This window comes from Nicotiana tomentosiformis, chromosome 3, assembly GCF_000390325.3.
Source record: "Nicotiana tomentosiformis chromosome 3, ASM39032v3, whole genome shotgun sequence".
In the NCBI taxonomy this organism is placed as follows: domain Eukaryota; kingdom Viridiplantae; phylum Streptophyta; class Magnoliopsida; order Solanales; family Solanaceae; genus Nicotiana; species Nicotiana tomentosiformis.
This window is the reverse complement of record NC_090814.1, coordinates 86,826,564-86,843,958: the sequence shown is the minus strand read 5'-3', so window position 1 is coordinate 86,843,958 and position 17,395 is coordinate 86,826,564.

Below are 17,395 nucleotides of genomic sequence, written 5' to 3'. Positions count from 1 at the left end.
CCAATGACGTAAACAAATCTAGGCGTTTGGACTTCTCTCACTGTAAAGCGAATAGAAATCAACATTGGTGCTGTTCAGCGCCGCTATAATATTCAATTCCTGTTTATATTACGATCATATCACGAGCGCCAATAAAATTTCATCATGATTGACGTGCAACGTACTCTACGTCAAACATGCCGTCCTCTTTCTCTTGCAAATATAAAATTGACTGCAAAAAGCATAGAAAACTCTTCTTTTTACACAATTTTGTAACTCTAAAAGCCAAAATATTATACTTAAATATTATTTCAAATACATGTTTTTAATTAAATTAGCGTTGTTATAAAATAAAGACATTAAAGTAAAGACAAGTATAAAGAGCGATTGATATATTATTCAAATTTCAAACTTATATATATAATGAACTGAAAACTCCTCTATTTATAGAAGAAAGGAAACACCTGTGAGACTTTTCAGGAAGCAGCTGCAAAACTTTTCTTTAGCTGCTTGTAAACTGTCTGCATGAGCTGCTTGCAACCTGCCTGTTTAATAAGAAGCTGCTGCAAATCATTTCATTGAGTTGCTTGCAACGTGCCTGCATCAGCTGCTTGTAGATAAACTTCAATAGAGTACTAAATGGATAATCTTCTTCAGGAAGATTATCTATAGTGGAGTAATAAATGAACATCCACAATATAATTATTTTCATAACACTCCTCCTTGGATGTTCATTAAAAGGTATTGTACCTCGTTAAAACCTTACTAGAAAAAATCTAGTGGAAAAAATTCTAGTGATGAAAAAAGAGTACACATATTTAGTAATACGCATTTCTAGCTGCCTCATTAAAAACCTTATAAGGAAAACCCTGTGGGAAAAAATTTTAGTAAGAAAAAAAGAGTACATCGCGTATTTTACTCCCCCTGATAAGAAACTTGTTTCAAATATTTGAGTCTCCGCATTCCAATCTTGTATACCATTTTCTCAAAAGTTGAAATTGGCAAAGATTTAGTGAATAAATCTGCCGGATTGTCACTTGAACGGATTTGTTGCACATCAATGTTACCATTTTTCTGAAGATCGTGTGCGTAAAATAATTTTGGTAAAATGTGTTTCGTTCTATCTCCTTTTACAAATCCTCCCTTCAATTGGGCTATGCATGCAGCATTGTCTTCGTATAAAATTATGGGTCTTTTCTCACATTCCAAACCATATTTTTCTCGAATAAAATGAATTATTGATCTAAACCATACGCATTCCCTACTTGCTTCATGAATAGCTATTATCTCAGCATGATTTGAAGAAGTAGCAACAATAGATTGCTTTGTGGAGCGTCATGATATGATAGTACCTCCACATGCAAACACGTACCCGGTTTGAGATCTAGCTTTATATGGATCAGATAAATAACCTGTATCTGCATAACCAACAAGATCTGCACTATCTTTGTTAGCATAAAACAAACTCATATCAAGAGTTCCCTTTAAATATCGCAATATATGCTTAATCCCGTTCCAATGTCTCTGTGTAGGAGAAGAACTATATCTTGCTAGTAAATTAACAAAAAATGTTATGTCAGGCCTTGTAGCATTAGCAAGATACATTAGTGCACTAATTGCATTGAGATAGGGTACTTCGGGACCAAGGAGTTCCTCATCCTCTTCTGGAGTTCGGAACAAATCTTTATTCACTTCAAGTGATCGAACAATCATTGGTGTACTCAATGGGTGCGCTTTGTCCATGTAAAAGCGTTTTAAGACCCTTTCTGTATAGGCAGATTAATGGATAAAGATCTCGTATGCTAAATGTTCAATTTGCAGACCAAGACAAAGTTTTGTCTTTCCAAGATCTTTCATCTCAAATTCTTTCTTAAGATATTCAATTGCATTTTGGAGCTCTTTTGGAATTCCAACAATATTTATGTCATCAACATAAACATCAAGTATATCAAATTCTGAAGCCATTTTCTTTATAAAAATACATAGACAAATAACATCATTTATATAACCCTCTTTTAGCAAATATTCACTGAGGCGATTATACCACATGCGCCCAGATTGCTTTAAACCGTACAAAGATCTTTGTAATCTGATTGAGTACATTTCCCGAGATTTCGAATATGCTTCAGGTATTTTAAATCTTTCGGGGATTTTTATGTAAATTTCATTATCAAGTGACCCGTACAGATAAGTTGTAACTACATCCATTAGATGTATTTCAAGCCTTTCACGTAAAGCTAAACTGATGAGATATCGAAATGTTATGGCATCCATAACTGGTGAATATGTTTCTTCATAATCGACTCCAGGTCGTTGTGAGAATCCTTGTGAAACAAGGCGAGCCTTGTATCTTTCAACGTCATTTTTAACATTCTTTTTTCGCACAAAAACTCATTTATGACCAACTGGCTTTATACCAGCAGGTGTTTGGAATACTGGTCCAAAGACCTCTCCTTTAGCAAGTGACTTCAATTCCGATTAAATTGACTCTTGCCATTTTGGCCAATCAGATTTTTGTCGACATTCTTCGACAGATCGGGGTTCAAGATTTTCACTATCTTGCATAATGTTAAGTGCAACATTATATGCAAAAATATTATCCACCACTATTTCAGATCGATTTAAATTAATCTCATCACCAGTAGAACTTATTAAAAGTTCCTTACTCACTTGAGTCTCGGGTTCATTGATTTCTTCAGGAATCTCACAGAACTAATCACATCTTGGGTCTCTTCAGGAGATCCCTTCATAATATCATTTTGATCATTTGTCGATTTTTTTCCTCTAGGATTTCGATCCTTAGAACCCAAAGTCTACCACGCTTCAGGCATGCTTTAGGTTCACTAGCTCTCATGCTAGTGGATGGTCCTGCTGGGACATCAATTCGGATAGGCACATTCTATGCAGGGATATGCGACTTAGTTATCCTTTTCAAATCAGTAAATGTGTCTAACATTTGATTTGCTATATTCTATAAATGGATGATCTTCTGGACCTCCTGATTACATATAGGGGTATGTGGATCAAAGTGAGATAATGATGAAACTTTCCACACATTTTTTCTTTTGATTTCCTTTTTCTCTCATCCTAATTGTGGAAAATTTGTTTCATCAAATCGACAATCTGCAAATCGAGCAGTAAATAAATCTCCCGTCAATGGTTCAAGATAGCGAATAATAGAGGGTGATTCAAACCCAATATATATTCCTAACCTTCTTTGGGGGTCCATCTTACTGCGCTGTGGTGGTGCTACTGGCACATATACAAAACATCCAAAAATTCGTAGATGGGCAATATTTGATTCATGACCAAAAACTAATTGTGATGGAGAATATTTATTATAATGTGTTGGTCTGAGACGGATAAGTGATGCTGCGTGCAAGATAGCATGGCCCCAAACAGTAGTTGGTAATTTTGTTTTCATAAGTAGTGGCCATGCTATCAATTGCAGCCATTTAATAAATGACTCTGCAAGGCTATTTTGAGTATGAACATAAGCTACAGGATGTTCAACTTTTATTCCAACTGATAGATAGTAATTATCAAAAGCTTGAGATAAGAATTCTCCAGCATTATCAAGGTGAATAGCCTTTATAGGATAATCTAGGAATTGTGCCCTTAATCGAATTATTTGGGCTAATAACTTTGCAAACGCCAGGTTGCGAGATGATAGTAGGCACACATGAGACCATCTTGAAGATGCATCTATTAGGACCATAAAATAATCTAAACAGGCCACTTGGTGGGTGAATAGGTCCACATATATCCCCATGTATACGTTCAAAAAAGGCAGATGACTCAATGCCAACCTTCATTGGCGATGGTCTAGTGATCATTTTGCCTTGATGATAAGCATCACAAGAAAATTCATCATTTGTAAGAATTTTCAGGTTCTTTAATGGATGCCCACTCGAATTTTCATTAATTCGTCTCATCATTATTGATCCAGGATGGCCCAAATGGCCATGCCAAAGCACAAAAATATTTGAATCAGTAAACTTCTGGTTTACGATAGAGTGTGCTTCAACTGTACTAATCTTTGAATAGTATAAACTAGAAGATAAAGTTGGTAACCTTTCTACAATGCATTTCTGGCCAAAAATATTCTTTGTAATACAAAGATATTCCACGTTCATTTCATCTATTGTCTCAACATGATACCCATTTCGGTGAATATCTATAAAACTCAACAAGTTTCTTTGGGACTTGAAGGAGAATAATACAGTGTCTATAATAAGTTTTGTTCCCTTAGACAGAAATACAATAGCTCTTCCGGAGCCTTCAATCAAACTTATATTACCAGAAATTATAGAAACACATGCTTTTTCCTTATGCAAATAAGAAAAGTATTTCTGATATTTGAATATGGCATGATTTATTCCACTATCAATTACACAAATATCTTCATGATTGGTCTTTGATCCAAACATAATTTGAGGATTATCCATATTCTTCAAAATGACATAAACAAAATAAATATGATAGTAAACATTATTATCAAAGCATAACTATTATTTATGTACAATAATTACATAACCATACTATCTACTACAAACAACAAAAATTAAAATATTTACATTTCTACAGATTCACTACCGATCACATGACTTGTTTCTCCTTCTGGGAATGCAAAATAATCAGCTACATCCAAATGCATGAAGTTTAAATTATCTTCAGAAATAAAATTTGCTTCAATATTTTTCTCTGTCTTCTTCAGGGAGGCTTGATGCAACTCAACTAGGTGCTTTGGCGTACGATATGTACATGACCAGTGCCCTTTTCCTCCACATCTATAGCATGCATTTTCTGGCTTTGCTGCTTGTACCGCTTCATGCTTTTGTTCCTTCTTTTTCCATTGCTGGTGGTGAGGAGGGTTCTTTGGTGCATTATTATTACCATGATTAGAGTTTTCTCCCCGACCACGGCCATGACCACGATTGAGGCCACGTCCTCTTCCACGCTTAGCTTGGTGGAAGTTCGTCTCATTCACTTCAGGGAATGGACAAGAACCAGTAGGTCGGCTTTCATGGTTTTTCATTAATAGCACATTATGTTGCTCGGCTACAAGAAGATGTGAGATAAGTACAGAATACTTTTTGAATCCCATCTCTCGATATTGCTACTGCATGAGCATATTCGAGGCATGAAAAATGGTGAAAGTTTTCTCTAACATATTATGATCAGTAATATTATCACCACATAGTTTCAATTGGAAAATAATTTTGAACATAGCAGAATTATACTCACTGATAGATTTAAAATCTTGTAGCCTTAGATGAGTCCAATCATAAGGTGCCTGTGGAAGAACGATCATCTTCAGGTGGTCATATCTATCTTTCAAATTATTCCACAGTATGACTAGATTTTTAACAGTAAGATATTCTATTTCAGGCCCTCATTAAGGTGATGGAGTAGGAATATCATTGCTTTGGCACGGTCTTGGTTTGATGCCTGATTTTTATCTTTGATGGTGTCTTCCAGACCCATCGCATCAAGATGAATTTTAGCATGAAGCACCAGAGACATGTAGCTTTTGCTCGATATATCCAGGGCTACAAACTCAAGTTTAGAAAGATTAGACATTATTTAGAAAAAGAAAGTTCGTACCTCTGATAGTTTCAAAGTATTTTCTCGAGATGGCAGAGTCTCATGCTGATAACGTGTTATAAAATAAAGACAGTAAAGTAAAGACAAGTATAGAGAGAGATTGATATATTATTCTAACTTCAAACTTATGTACATAATGAACTGAAAACTCCTCTATTTATAGAAGAAAGGAAGCAGCTGCGAGGCTTTTCTTTAGCTGCTTGTAAGCTGTCTGCATGAGCTGCTTGCAACCTGCCTATTTAATAAGAAACTGCTGCAAATTATTTTATTGAGCTGCTTGCAACCTGCCTGCATCAGCTGCTTGTAGATAAATTTCAACAGAGTACTAAATGGATAATTTTTTTCAGGAAGATTATCTATACCGGAGTAATAAATAAACATCCACAATATAATTATTGTCATTACACGCGCATTATTCCAGATTCAAAGTTGAAATATAAATGGAAGAAGCGCCAGACGGTGATCATGGAGGATCTTTCTTTTTTTAGAACATATTCATCATTTTTTGTTAATTTTGTTGGCTGAAAAGTTTTCTTTTGGATGTTTTCTCAAAAACTTTTTTTATATTATTGCGAGTCAAAAGCCATGTGGCCTTTTTTATTCAAAAATTTTATAATGAAGTCCACGCGCTCCATTTTTTTTTTTATTGATTAGTCGAGTTGTGCTCAATAGATACATTATAAAGTGAGTTTAGGTGGCCTATAGATACAAAATTTAGCTAGAGTTTGGCCATAGATTCCCAAATTTATTTTGAAAAATCTGATTTAGGTGAAGTTTGGTTTGAAGATGAAAATATATTTGGACATCTGTTTTGGGTGAAGTTTGGTTTGGAAAAATATGAAACATGATTTATACTCACAAGTTCTAAAAACTATCACAAATACCCAACAGTACCATTATCAATAACATTCATTATATTATCGCAAATCATAGTCATGAACATAAATAAATTTGATGTAAAATTATCATTTTTATAATGAACTACATGATACACTATCAGATGACCAAGAAGATGAAGCAACATTGTTACAAAATAATAAATGGTGGGCTCTTTTATAAAATACAAAAGTTTGGGGCAATTTTTAAAAAATATAATAGTGATATTTTGGCCCAAAACTAGCTATTGAGCTGGTTTTGAGGTTTGGAATTTGGCCAAAATGTAGGCAAAATCTATGACCAAACATGTGTTTGCCAAATAAAATTCAAGTTTATTTTGGCAAAATCTATGGCCAAACGGGTCCTTATTTTAGTTATCTAAATGACAATTATTGTCAAGGAAAGGGAGCTTTAGGGCTTTGTTTTAGTCAATAAAATCTTAGTCGTTAATTTTAACCTATGCCATGTGTCCTCAACCTAAGCTAGAACTTGGGGAAAATGGAGAAAAGTGAAATGGAGAGGAGTCAAATTCATATAATTAATGCATAATATAAGTTTAATCGTGTATACTTCATGTAAACAAGCTAAAAATAATAAACAGTAAATCTAGTCGGCTATTTGTATAAAGATCACAAAATATTCACATTAAAACTGTTTACCCTTAAAATTGGATAACAATTAAACTTATAATATGGTTCTAAGGACGCGTGATTTCACTCAATACCAATTGATAAATATAAAGATTAATAACATAAGTGAACTATAAAGTAAAGCAAACCAGTATTAGAATGGAACTCAGCCCTCGAATTTGGATACCCTCGAACTGGTTGATGTAAGAACAATTAAAATATAACAAGCTAATGAACAATAGTATAAACGAGAAGGAGAATTATATTGATGTGATATCTGTGAACAATGTGTGTTACAAATGATTAGTACCCCCTTTAAATAGTAGAGGAATTCCACTTATGGTATAATTCTAATTACAGAAGAAAATCCCATGATTAGCTAATTAACCGTTTCTAATTAAATCCGTTTCGAGATTTACGCCATGATCCTCGACCAGTCACGGATATCTCGCCTTTCTGTTATTGTGTTATCTTCGATCTTGCTCGATGTATGTCTCATTTGGCTTCGATCGCTACTAGCCTCGATCTCGACAGGTACCTCGATTCTGAACTCGGTACCTTATCCTCGTGATTTAGTCTGTTCCGTTACGAGGCCATCCTTCGGTGAAACCTCCCGGTCTCGGTCAAATAGTAAAATCGGGTGGGCCCGATTTTAACCGTATACAGATATTCCCCTCATTTTTTGGAGTGAAATGACATGAAACGAATTGAGCCTTAAATTTTCTACCTCGACCTGTCATGACGTCATCCTCGTGACGTAAGCGACGAGAGTGACCGAAACGTCCCGTCGGTATAGTTCCCCAAGTCATTAATGAGTGTCAGTTGGTGGTCGGCCACTAGTGCCTTTGAACCGTCGCCGTCAATCCAATTAATAGACCCATTTCTCATTGATTCAAACTTTACTTTCACTTCCTTCTAATCTCCAAAGCTTTTACATCTCTTAAGTTCTTCCCTTTTACAAATCTTCAGGTTTTCCTGTTAATTCTTTCTCAAACGTCAAGTCCTATTATCTTCCTCTTCTTCAAACTTACACAAAAATGGCAAAAATATCGAAAATGGTACCATAAAAAAGAAGCTGCTTCATCTTCTCAATTGGCCATCGCGAAAACGCCGGTGGAACCCCGTCTTTAGGAATGCATTCTTGGGGGGTGTGCGCTAAACTCCGATTTCAAGACCGATAAAGCCTCGTCAATTCCTGGTCGATGCTAGCCAATGTTGAGGTATATATGCTCGATAACTGAGAGATAACTTAAGCATGTAAAGAAAGACTGCAACTGGGAGGGCAAAGAGGTGGTGATCCCGACCCCCGAAGAAGACATCACCACCCATGTGGAAGGGTTTCTAAGTGTTTACACTTACCCTTTCACGTTGGCCCCCTCGACCCTGCCATCGTTGATTTTTGCCGTCAATATCAAATAACCCTAGGCCAAATCCATCCTTCCTTTTGGCGAATTATTATTCTGCTCCGATGCTAACAATGTCGAGAGGGTCCCTTTCCCCCTCGATCACCTTATCAGATTGTATAGCCCCTGCCTCTATCGAGGCGGGTTAATAAAACTCCAATGTCAGGCTACCAAAGTGTTGTTCTCGAGCATAGACAGGGACAAGGATCGAGGCTGGATGGGCCGGTTCGTTTAAGTGAGGACTTCCGACCTAATCCCAGCCGAGAAGAAGCCATTTCCTGAGAAATGGAATATGAATCGTAAGTACCGTCTCATTGTTAGCTTCCATGTATTATTTGTTCCTTTGTCTTTTCTCATTGATGTCTTTTTCCATGATGTAGCGGTCGCTTGAATGCCCCGTGTGATTCCTGACCTCGAGAGCTGGGTTTGGAACCTGGCCTCGACCTCTACATACACCGAACGCTCATGGCGCGATTTAGCAAAGGGTCGATGGGAGGCCAAGAATCATGGTAAGCCCACTTTTTGTGTATTTGATGATTTGATTAAGATGCCCTTCTTCTACTTATTCAATTTTATCGTGTACAGGCTTGGGCAAGGATGCGGTCATGAGGCCCTCGTCTGGTGAGGAGGAGACTTCGACCCTGACTCTGAAGCCGGCGAAGGATAAGAAGAGAAAAAGGACCTCAACCTCCGAGGATCCAAAGCCTAAGAAGAATCCGGTTCGTAAGCCGAAGAAAGACACGGTTGCCCTGCCTACGGATGTGATTCAACGGCTAAGGGAGGAAGAAGAAGAAGATGAAGATGATGGCTCCGAACTGGTGGCCCGAATGAAGAAAACCATCGAGTCCCCAAAGGACGCTGAGTCGGTGGTGGTTGAGGAGATTCCGCCTCGAGCCGAGGGGGTCTTGGAAAAGGACTCGAGCAAAGTACCCGAGTCGTCGAAGATCAAATATGCCTCCCGCCGAGATGAGCAAAAGGCGGATATGTCTGAAGGGGCAGGCTTCGAGGCCCTTCGCATCGAGAGAACGCCCCAAATGGCTCACTTGGGGCAATAGATATTGGAGACTCGCCGATTCTCCCTGCGTTTTTCGAGGAGGTAATTCGGGAGGCACAAGCTACGAGGACTCCTAAAGTACACGGGGCCCTTGGATGGGAGGACCCCTTCTGTGGTTACTTTATCGGGGTCGAGGATGCTACCGACCTGAGTGAAGTATCCAGTCTCCTCGATGAGGCTCAACAAGACTTGAATCGGGTGAGTCTCAACTCCCTTTGTCGATATCATACTTAGTTTATTTCTTCTCTTCCTGTCTAATTTCCTTTCTTTTTTACGTATAGGCTTTGGCGCTCCATCAGGAGGCATTTTCAAAGTCTCGAGTAGAGCTGAGCCGATGTGAGGCCGACCTCCGAGGGCTCACGGAGGAGAGAAATGCCCTTAAACTTCTCAGTGGTCAAAAAGAAGAGGAGATCAATGACATCCAAGTCGAGTTGGCCAAGGCTCACCAAGATCAGACCGACCTGATCAAGAAGGTAATGAAAATCTTAAAATCTCATGGGCTCAATTCGGGAACGGTGGAAAACATTTCAATCTCATAGCTGCAGCAGAAGGTCGAGAGGATCGAGCAGTTCTGCGAGGAGGTCAACATGATGAAGGCGGAGACCTTGGGGTGGAAAGAAAGTATGGACCGCTTTGATGCTGAAAAAGAGGCTGCTCGAGCCCAATCGTCATCGGTCGAAAGTCAGCTTCGAGGCATGAAGGAGAAGAGCTCTGATCAGGCAAAGAAAATAGAGGAGCTCGAGGCTCGTTTGGCTTCCGAACTTGCAAAGGCCAAATCTGAAGCGGAAAAGGCAAAGGCCGAGGCAGAGGCGATTGTTGCCGTCTACCGGGACGATGCTGAAGTCGCTCAAGTCCAAGCGAGAGAGGCAGTCGAGACTGTTCAAACTCGAGCACATTGGATTACTGAACTCTCCAAATGCCAATCTCAAAGGGAAACCCTCGAGACGATCCATGCTCGAGGTTTCGATCTTACCAACGAGATAATAAAGGCTAAAGAGCATGAAGCTGATGCTAGAGCGTTGGCCTCTTCCAATGACGATGATGATGATAGCAGCAAGAGCGGGTCCGAAAATGGGGAGGACCTCGATGGAGAAGAAGCTGCCCCTGAGGAAAATTAGGAATCTTAGGCTTTTTCTTTTTTGATTGTTTGTGTGGGACCCTGATCGGTCCTTGTCAATATTTTCATATAGATAAAAGATCTTTTTTCTCTTTGACTTGTCTTTATTCTATTTCCTGCCTCGTAAAAATTCTATTTCATTCATGCATTCATGCCTTATGGAGATTTTGCTCACAAGTTCGGGACTTTAGGCAACTAGACTGAAGTCGGACCAGTGTAGTCTTTGAAATCGAGTGAGTACTTGCTCGAACTCGAAGTAGAGTGACCCTTAGGTTTTACTTAAGTAAGGACGATTTCTCGAACTCAAAAAATAAAATAGCCCTTAGGCTCTTGAATTAGGCCGGTATGGCCTCAAAAGAATGGCTTTTCCTCATTTTCGGCTTGAAAAATTAATCATAAAAATTTGTCATGCCTTATCATGAGATAAATTTGTACCCATTAGGTTTTTTGAGGATTGGTGTTATCGAAATCCTTTGCTTTGTTATGCCTTAGCACAAAATTATCCCGGAGTTCGAATAATTCGCTACCCCTTAGGGTTTTTCGAGTGTCGATATTATCGAGACCCTTAGTAATTCAGCCGATGATTGCCTTTTTTAACCGGTTTATGAAAATATTTGAAGGCCTGTTTTATAACTGAATTCGGACGTCTCCGAACCGTGTTAATTTGGTTGTAGCCTTTCGTTTGGGATTTGCTCCTTAGGCTTGTTTCCGTGCTATACTTCGAACTCGTTCGAAGTGTTAGTCCCCGAGTGGGGTGGCCGTGACCTATAAAATCGAGGATTGCCTTTTTAAGGTCTTACGATTTTGAGGTTTAGTAATTCGATCATGTCAATTTTTTGGATGCCAGTCCCTAAGTATAGGGTAAATTATTTGAACTTCAGTTGTGATCGGCCTTTAAGCCAGTTTCCACAATAGATCATAAGTATGAAATTGTAAAGTATAAATTTCTCTAAGGCATGTAACATCTGGTAAGGAAAAATACTTCTTTCAATAGATTATACATGCGTACATGTTTTGCCATTAGAGCTCGAGTAATCTATATGGACACGGTTCATTTGATTGTTTGGTCCTTTACCTAGTGAGACCCTCTCGACACGAAGTATTTTCCTTGTAACTATCCAAGGGTGATGCCCTCAGTATTCGAGGTTGATTGTAAAGGAGCCTCGGATACTGTTGAATTGCTCTAAGTTATCACGAACAATGGTTGCCTTGTTAAAAACCTTGCCGGAAAAACCCATTTGGGACAAAAACCGGTCTAAGGAAAAAATAGTGTAACGCGTGCTTTCAGACCTAAGGACTTTGTATTTGAAGAATCTTTTGGTGTATTTGATTAAACACGTGCAAATGGTTAGTATTAAATATAAAGAAAAATGGAGAAGGTCGTACCTTAGCAGTAATATCGTTTGAGGAGTGATATGTTCCAATTATTTGGTAATTGTTCGTCGTTCATCGTGCCAAGTTTCTAGGATCCCTTTCCCTATAATATCGAGGACCTGATACGGTCCCTCCCAGTTCGGGACAAGTTTTCCTTCATTTTGGTCTCGATTATTAAGGGTGACCTTCCTCAGAACCAAATCCCCGATTTTAAAGTGTGGAAGATTGGCTCTTCGATTGTAGTACCTTTCGATCCACTATTTCTGTGTGGCCATTCGAACGAGGGCAGCTTCCCGTTTTTCATCTAGCAATTCTAGGCTTGCATTCATAGCCTCGTGATTTGACTATTCCGTTGCATATCGAAACCTGACACTAGGTTCCCCGACTTCAACCGGAATCAGAGCTTTGGCGCCATATACTAAAGAGAATGATGTTTCCCCGTACTGGATTTTGACGTTGTTCGATACGCCCAAAAGGACTTCGGGCAATATTTCTCTCCATTTTTCCTTAGCGTCGTTCAATCTTTTTATTATATTTTGAATGATGGTCTTGTTTGTCGATTCGGCCTGTCCGTTCCCACTAGGATGATATGGCGTCGACACGATCCTTTTTATTTTGTGATCTTCGAGAAACTTTGTCACTTTGCTGCCGACGAATTGCTTTCTATTGTCGCAAACGATCTCGGCAGGCATCCTGAATCGGCATATAATGTGGTCCCAGATGAAGTCTATGACTTCTTTCTCTCTAATTTTCTCGAAAGCCTGTGCTTCAACCCACTTAGAGAAATAGTCAGTCGTAAACAAAATAAATTTAGCTTTACCTGGGGCCGATGGTAGAGGGCCGACGATATCCATTCCCCATTTCATGAATGGCCATGGGGATAAGACTCAGTGGAGTTTCTCTCCAGGTTGGTGAATCATCGGCGCATACCTTTGACATTTGTCGCACTTTCAAACAAACTCTTTTGAATTCTTTTCTATATCGGCCCAATAGTATCCTGCTCTAATGACTTTGTGAACCAATGATTCGGCACCAGAATGATTTCTGCAGGTGCCCTCATAGATTTCTCGTAGGACGTAGTCGGTATATCCTGGTCCCAAACATATTGCCAATGGTCCATCAAACATCCTTCTATATAGTGTTCCATCTTCGGCCAATGTGAATCGTGCAACTTTCGTACGTAGAATCCTCGATTCCTTAGGATCCGATGGAAGCTTCCCATTCTTTAGGTACTCGGTATATTTGTTCCTCCAATCCCAGGTCAGACTTATGGAGTTGATTTCGGCATGGCCTTCTTTGATTACCGACATTGAAATTTGTACGACAGTCCCCGAGCTAATCTCGTTGTCTTCGACTGATGACCCCAAATTTGCAAGGGCATCGGCGTCGCTGTTTTGTTCTCGAGGCACATGCTATAGGGTCCATTCTTTAAACCGATGTAGAGTCACCTGTAGTTTTTCTAAGTACCTCTGCATTTGATCTTCTCGAACCTCGAAGGTTCTGTTGACTTAGTTTACCACAAGCAGGGAGTCACATTTGGCCTCGATGACCTCTTTTCCCAAGCCTTTAGCTATTCGAGACCTGCAATCATGGCCTCATACTCGGCTTCATTATTAGTTAACTTGGAAGTTTTGATAGCTTGTCTAATTGTATTACCCGTGGGCGGCTTCAAAATGATGCCTAGCCCAGACCCCTTCACTTTCGAAGCGTCATATGTGAAGAGTGTCCACAGCCCTTATGATGTACCCGACTTTAATAATAGTTCCTTTTCGACCTCGGGTACGAGGGCTGGCGTAAAGTCGATCACAGAGTCGCTAAGATTTGAGACTTGATGGTTGTTCGGGGTCGATACTCGATATCGTACCCACTGATCTCGACTGCCCATTTGGGCAATCGGCCCGAAAGTTCGGGCTTATGCAAAACATTGCAAAGGGGATAAGTAGTCACCACACAGATCAGGTGACACTGAAAATATGGTTTTAATTTCCTAGCGGCGCTTATTAGGGCAAGCGCTAATATTTCTAAGTGTGGGTACCGGGTCTCGGCCTCACCTAAATTTCGACTAACATACTAAACAGGAAATTGCATACTTGCTCTTCTCGAACTAGGACCCCACTTACCGCGATTTTCGAGACTGCTAAGTACAAATAGAGTTGTTCGTCCGCTTTCGTAGTATGAAGCAGTGGCGGGCTCGAGAGGTATCACTTTAATTCTTCTAATGCTTGTTGGCATTCCGAGGTCCATGCAAAATTGTTCTTCTTTTGAGTAGTGAGAAGAACTTGTGACTTCAATCTGAAGACCTCGAGATGAATCTGCCTAGGGTGGTTACGCGCCTTGTTAATCTTTGTACGACCTTAACATTGTCCACGACTGTGATGTCTTCGATTGCCTTGATCTTGTCGGGGTTGATTTCGATCCCCCGATTTGATACCATAAAGCCGAGGAACTTCCCGAGCTGACCCCGAATACACATTTCTCCGGGTTGAGTTTCATGTAGTATTTCCTTAGTATATCGAAGGTCTCCTGCAAATGTGTCAATTTGCCCTCTGCTCGTAGGGACTTAACTAGCATATCGTCAATATAAACCTTCATTGATTTACTTATTTGTTCTTCGAACATTCGATTTACTAAGCGTTGATAAATGGCACCATTATTTTTTAGTCCAAATAGCATTACATTATAACAATAGGTGACATACTTATAACCTCGTACTCAGGTATACCTTTCGATCGGGTAGATGCTCGATCAGTATGACTTGCTCCAGCTCTTCGACTGTCGATTAGGGGGCATCGGAATCCTCGGGGATTATGAAGGATTGAGGGGTCCAATAGTCATCGTCCTCGTCCGTTCCCTGCTTCTTCAACTGAGTCGAGGCTGGTGGTTATGGTTGCTATTTAGCTTCCTATTTTCCTTTGGACTTTGATCCCTTTGTAGACAAAAGCGCCGATACCGGTATTACTTCATCGACCGCGAACATCTCTTTAGCAGCATGTTGTTTCCCATACACCGTTTTATCTCTATCCGGTGTTGGGAACTTCAGCATTTGGTGAAGGGTTGAGGGGACTGCCCTTATGTTGTGAATCCAAGGTCTTCCGAGCAGTGTGTTGTATCTCATATCGCCCTCGATCACATTGAACTTTGTTTCTTGAATAGTTTCGGCTACATTTACTGGTAGGATGATTTCACCTTTAGTTCTTTCACTTGCCATGTTGAAGCCATTGAGAATCTGAGCTGCGGATACGATCTAATCTTGTAGGTCGAGCTGCTCCACGACCCTCGATTGAATAATATTGGCTGAGCTTCCTGGATCAATTAAAACACATTTAACCTGAATTTTATTCATAAGGATAGAGATTACCAAAGCATCATTATGGGGTTGTGAGATCCCTTCAAGTGCCTTCTAGCACATAGTCTCGAGTTCGTTTGAACACGGGCCCTTGTGGAATATCGACCCCACCAACGATCATGTGAATCACGTGTTGTGGTTCTTCCTGCTCATTTTTCCTGTTTGCATCCCTGTCTCTGAAATGGATTTTAGCTTGGTCGCTCAAGAATTCTCGAAGGTGACCCTCGTTGAATAGACGGGCCACCTCCTCCCTTAGTTGTCTGCAGTCTTCGGTTCTATGACTATGTGTACCATGGTATTTACATATTTGATTGGGGGTTCTTTGGGATTGATCGGTTTGTTGGGGTCTGGGTCATCTAATATCTTTGATTCTCCCAATGGCTGACGCAATACCTGATGCGTCGATACTGAAGTTGTATTCTAATAATCGTGGTGCTTTTGTGGGATCGACATGTTTATCGAAGCCACTATTGCTTATGAGCCCTCGAGAGCTCTGTCCTCGATCCTTCTTGATCATTTCGGATGGGATTGCATCCTGGGCCGTTATTTCTACGATCTGCATTATATGGTTGATACCGATCTCTGTTCGACCGGGGTTCTCTATCGATATCCCTTTGAGTTCTGCCGACGGGCCTGTTTGGATGAACGGAACCTGAAGGGGTCCTAAATTGATCATCCTCGACCCTGATCTTTGACTGGTCCCGATTATGTACATCGGCCCAGGTTACCGCTGGATATTCAATTAAATTCTGCTTTAGCTGTCGTGATGCCACCGAACTTCGTTCGTTCAAACCTTGAGTAAATTCTTGAACAGCCCAATCGTCTGTGACCGGTGGTAGTTCCATACGTTCCATCTGGAACCGAGATATGAATTTCCTCAACATTTCGTTTTCACCTTGAAGAGGTCCGACTTCCTAGTCGCAATCTTTATTGCTCCGGCATGTGCCTTTACGAAGGAGTTTGCAAGCATGCACTACAAAACAAAACTAGAATTAGCTATGAACGTCGTCGCTAATCTGTCACTAAAATGCTCGTAGCTGGCATAATTTTTTGATAATCCGTTGCTAATCAGTCGCTAAATGAGATTAGTGACGGATTTTTCTGTTTAGCTATAGAATCTGTCCGTCGCTAAAACCTGATTTTTTAGTAGTGATGGCGAAGGAATCGATGGAATTAGGTGGCAAATTGTGGTACCATATCATTACTCCTTTCCACAAGGTTTCTCCAAATTTCTTCAGTAGAACAGATTCAATCTCATCGTCTTCTCATTCCCTTTTATTGCGCATGTATAAGAAGTGACATGCTCATTAGGTTCAGTGGTCCCGTTGTACTTAGGAATTTCTAGCATTCGGAATTTCTTCGGAATGGGGTTCAGAGCCGCACTTGGAGGGAAAGGCTTCTATACGAATTTCTTTGAATCCATACCCTTTAGAATCGGCGGTGCCCCCGGTATTTGATCAACCCGGGAGTTGTATGCCTCTAATTTTTTGTCATTTGCCTCGATTTTCTTTTCTCCCGATTCAATCCGTTTAGTGAGCTCCTCGAGCATTTTCATAATGGCGGGGTCAGTCCCCGATTCGTTGGCGTTCGACCTTTCCGGCACAAGCTCAGTCTTGTGGACGACTTCTGGTTCGATTCTACTCGGTGTTCGGTGCTGATTTTGTAGTTGTGCTATAGCGGCTTGTTGATCCTGTAACATTTCGAATATCAATTGGAGGCTAACTCCACCATCTTTTCTGCCCTGCATACCTCGACCACCTGATCGAACTTCCCTTCGTACGCTACCTTCAGGATCAACGCCCAAATTTGCATTTAGGGCGCCAAACTGCTTACCCTTAAAATTGGATAACAATTAAACTTATAATGTGGTTTTAAGGACACGTGATTTCACTCAATACCAATTGATAAATATGAAGATTAATAACAGAAATGAACTATAAAGTAAAGGAAACCAGTGTTAGAATGGAACTCAGCCCTCGAGTTTGGATACCCTCGAATTGGTTTATATAA